Source organism: Neopsephotus bourkii, unplaced genomic scaffold (assembly GCF_033783945.1).
Source record: "Neopsephotus bourkii isolate Nb327-2 ecotype Australia unplaced genomic scaffold, CSIRO-AGI_Nbou_v1 NB_860, whole genome shotgun sequence".
Lineage (NCBI taxonomy): Eukaryota > Metazoa > Chordata > Aves > Psittaciformes > Psittacidae > Neopsephotus > Neopsephotus bourkii.
The window spans coordinates 747,496-752,391 of NW_026901356.1; the positions used below are offsets into that span (position 1 = coordinate 747,496).

At 43.9% G+C, this 4,896-nt stretch overlaps 1 long non-coding RNA gene across 1 annotated transcript; it reads right to left on the reverse strand.

The window, feature by feature from the left end:
* Window positions 1-3,822, reverse strand: LOC133214002 (uncharacterized). Its single transcript, XR_009725952.1, has 3 exons — window positions 3,707-3,822; window positions 2,993-3,066; window positions 1-128 (listed from the first exon to the last, which is right to left on the reverse strand). It is a non-coding gene; the product is annotated as an uncharacterized LOC133214002 (long non-coding RNA).
* Window positions 3,823-4,896: the final 1,074 nt, after the last annotated feature.

The window sequence follows — 4,896 nt, forward strand, 5'->3', positions numbered from 1 at the left end:
GGCTGCCCTTTGATGGCCTATGAGTGGCCATTACAATATCCCATCAGGGTAGTTTAGGGCTGGTTGATTTGTCTGTTTTCAGTTTCAGTAGCTGTAAAAACCAAATACTTGCTGTCCCACTGAACATCCTGTAATTCACTGCAGAAAGCAAAGTCAAATGCAAGGTTGCATTCAGAAGCCAATGCCCATTTTGTCATTGCAAACTATAGAGTCAACACATTTAATTTAGAGATACTATCCTTGGAGTTGAGTGCTGGCACAGGATAATGGTCACCTAGCACTGCAGAAGCAATACCAAGATATTTTTGTTTAGAGATGTGAAATCCTACTTGAAGCCCATTACGCTTCCATGGTTCCTGAGTTCTTATCTCTGAAGAAGGCTTGGGAAGAGGAGGTTCACTGCTCCCAGAAATGCTGGAGCCTGCCACATCCCACTTGAGCTATCATTAACTGGTGGTAGATCAAGCAACAAGCCTACCTCCTCCTGAGTAAGGGCAGCCTGTTCAGAGCTTTAAGATTGTTTGTAATAACACTTTGCTACCTGTCTCCATTTGTTTTCAGGGGTGATCAGAAAAGTAGTATTTAGGGAGTTGGGGAGAAAAAAGACTTCTGAGGGACTGAGAAACCCCTGGAGATGTTATTGCATCCTCATGGCACACTTTCATCATTTTATTAGGAAATACTGCAATTTTCCTTCAGCTCTACTCTTTTGGAGAGGCAGCATCAGTAGTCAGAACCACCACTGAAGTTTCTGTATGGAAACATCATTACCTGAAACTGAAGGTGTTGACATAACATTTTCCTACCTCTACTTTCCCTTCTGCAATGGGTCCCTTGTACCTACTATATAAGTAAGACCGAGGGCTGCTTCTGAGGATGTTGTCCCAGGGATGCTTTTCTTTTCCCCCATTTATAATGGGGGAGACAAGAACGATCTTCCAAGTCATTGCTCTGGCTATCATCAATTATCAGAGAAGAACATAAAAATACTTTGAGACTTATATATACAACAGAACAGTATCAAACAAGTGCATAGAAATCAGGAGAAAGTAAAAACAACAAGCCAAGAGTATCTTTGAAGCTTCTACAGTAATGTGAAACATCATTCTATCATTTTCTTTGGAAAAGTATTTCCTGTGGTGCTGCCTCTGTATGTGCATGACGATTGTTTACGCAGCTAGTGCCTAAACTCTATATGCTTCCAGCTGAAAGATCAGGAAAAAATGGACAAGTCAGAAAATGTCACCTCAGCTGGGATTTTTGATCACAGAAGACTCTTTGTAACAACAGTGATTCCTGGAATAAGATGATGGAGCATTTGAAAGAGGAAGAAAAAAAAAAGGAGAGAGATTGTCAAGGTCTTGTCTGGTGACTTGGTGGTTTGAGGAGAGTTTTGCAAAGACACAATGAAGCTGATGGTGCTGTGGGCTGTGATGTTCCAAACCATCTATCAGCTTAGCAATACTAGAGAAACTCTGAAGTTTGCGTATTTCCCACTCTGCAGACGGGGATGAATACGCAGCTTTGGAAAACAATAGCTTCCAAGACCTGCCATAGGAGTATTTCTAACATTTTAATGACCTGAGAGCCAGACATTTTTTTCGGTTTTGGTTAGCATTTCAGTAACATGCCTCAGATGTTTTGCTTCACTTCTCAGCCTCACACGTGGTACAGCATAGCCAGACGCTTGCGATATGCAGCGTCACGGGCAGGCACCAAGAAAGCGTTGCACATACAATGGAAAAAATGCAGTAGCCACACATAGGCATCTATTGTTATATATACACACACATACTGCCATTCAGGTGAGCACAGGCAGCCTGGATTTTCCAGGTTGACAGGTTATTTACTCTTCTCCCAGCCTTGGAAATTTTTTCCTGGTGCTTATAACCTGTACCCCTCTGACAGGGCTGGGGAACGGACAGACCACAAGGCTCTTCTGACAGCCTCCAGCTCACCTCCCTTCCCAGTTAATGTTAAGTAAACATCAGATTTTAATCCCTAGAACATTACGCTTGACTTTTGCACCCACAGCAAAATCTTCAGAAATAAATGCTCAAGTAACGAGAAAGGAGGAGGTGGAAGGAGAGAGAGGGGGAAAAAAGCCTATGTAAAACTCAATTGAGCTGTCTGGTCACTAACTACATCCTGATACAAAGGTGACTGGGGAGGTTTTGTGATGGATGACGTCATTCACAAGAGCTCTGTCTGTAGTTGCCAGCATACAAAGAGGTCCTTAAAATTCCAGCAGCTGAAGCCCTGCCATCCATCAGGGAGAGGAACACAGCCATCCACCCACCCCCTTGGCCAGTGCAGGAGCCCAAACCATGAGCACAAGTCACAATCATTTTGTTTGTGCAAAACTCTTGGCCAGGAAACAGCAGCCGGTGCCTGGCTTGTGGTGTGTGGCACTCTCATTTGTACTAACAAATGCATCTGTGTGTTCAGGGCTCCCAAACTCCTGTTGTGCAGGGCTTTCCCTACCCAGCAGCAAACCTGTCAGGAGGGAAGATGCTGCTTCTTATGGTGGGGTCACCCAGTCATGGGAGTACAGCTTGTCCCTGCCTGTGAGAATAATTGATTTCATAAAGGAAAAGAGGTCAGTGTTGTTCAGGCTTCCATTTGTAGGCATTTAAATACTATTTTAACCTAATTAATCTTTTTTATCTTTTTTTTTTTTTTCTTTAGACTGTCACCCATCATGTAGGGTGCAAAGTGGAAATGTTTTTTGTCTGCTTTTGTTTGGATCTCAGCAGCATTAATTTTTAATTGAAAGCTACGCTCTTACACCAAGAAGGCAGATGGACTTGATTCAAATCTCACTCAAGCATCCTTGGATTCTGCTTTGAGCACTTTATATTATAATTTATAATATTAGGCTAAATATTGTTTGTTATTTAGACTTTATATTATTTAGACTAAAATAAAACACTGATCTATGCAACACACTCCCCATTCAGAATCTTTGGAGAACTCTGCAGATAAATCCCACCTTTTTACCCTGCAGCTCCTGGTTACTTGATCTGGTTCCCACACTGCTCACACTCGTTAAACACCGACCAATTCCTAGCAAAATAAATAGTGTTTATTAGTCAGTACAAAAGCATGTGGCTTCTTTGCCTGAATTACGAATTCTCAAGAGGTTACACCTGTGGCCAATGGGGCCTGTGGGATAAAGCAAGTCATTATTTGGGTAAACATGAGATGATGCCATGAGGAAGTATTTGGCTCATCAGGTGGCAGAGAGAAACATCAGTGTTATTCCACTTTCTTCTGTTCCTTCGACAAGGCGGGCACCACCAGCCATTTTTCACATTATGCAACTGTCCTCCTGCGTTCCCTATGGGTTAAGTGGTGGTGTACAGAATAATGTAATCAGAACAGGAATTTGGGCTTGATTGATAGCTTTTTGCCCAGCCATTTGACGCACCAGATGGGGAACACCTGCAATTAACAGGACCAGCACGTTCATGTAGAGAACACAGGGCAGTACGGCACATCTCATCAGCCCCCTTTTACCCAGGGGAAACCAGGTACAGATATGCAAGTCAAGGCATGTGTACTGCTGCAGCTCAGAGTTACTATCGTTTAATCTTGATTTCTCTGGGCTAAAGGGCAGCTACCTAGGGAAGGCAGAGGGTACGGGGTTGATCCCCAGTTCCCCTCCTGCAGCCAGCCCCCGGGCTGGCACGATCTGCACACTGACCTTTCCAGGAACGGGGCTGCATGTCTAAGTGAAGACTCACTCAGGATCAACCCCCGTGACTCTGGATAAATGAAACACTTTGCCGTCTGGCATATCACTCCGTTTCCCACGAGCGGCACAAATAGTCACTGCGGCATGTACAAACACAAGGAATCTATTATTGGCACCTCTCCTTGGCTCGCCGTCATGACGTCCAACCTGGAGGCAAGTGTTAATGCCCTTATAAGGCTCCTCACACACATTTCAATGTGTTATCCTTTGGCCGATGATACAAAACTGCTATCTCAGTAGCATACGGCATGGGGAGGTGGAAGATTTTCTTGGCTCTGTGGTGAGAGAGAGAAATTAAAAAGGAGCCTACAATGCTGAGTCACTGTGACAAATAACTTACTATAGAATACATTCAGGCTTTAGCAAGGAGGCAGCTGATAGTGAGTCAGTGACTGACTAGTGCCTCCTAGATTTTCCTCCTTGTGAAAGATTCAACCTAATGGGATGAAGTACCAGCAAAAAGTCATTCTCTGAGGTACCGAGTCAATATCAGTAATTGTACACATGGTTAAAACTTTCAAGTGTCATTATAGTGTGTCACATAGTATGTGCATTTTGTTTGGTGTGTAGCATTCCACCCCCCACCACCTATTATGAAGCAGTTCAGCACATCCCATTAAAAACACCACTTTTCAGACATTGGAAATTTTGCCGCACTTCAACTGTTCAGCTGTGTGAATTCAAGCATCTGCCCTCTTTTGGTTGCTCAACTTTGCAGGCTTATGAATGTCCCATTTAGTGTTCCTGGTTTAGCACTTCACAACACAATTTAAACTGAAATAGACAGCCTTGTGTTAAAACCCCCTTTCCAAGTGCAACACTGGCACAATTTTGAAGCAGAAGGCAGAAGGTGGTCACAATTCACCCAAACATTTAGCATCAGTGAAGTCAAATCTGCATGTGCTCAATCATGGCCAATTTTATGCATGTGTATGTCTTCCCTCCACCTCCCACCCCCCTCCCCCAGTCTGACAGACCCATTCTCAGAGAGAGAAACAAAATCTTGCCCTGAGAAGTAGCTCGTTCATGACTGTGGACCCAAAGGCGGGAAGCAAAAAGCAGGTCTGAGCAACTTTGTTCTGGTCCACTTCCCTTGGGCCTCAGGTCACGTACCTGCCAGTGAAACAGCAGAAACATCA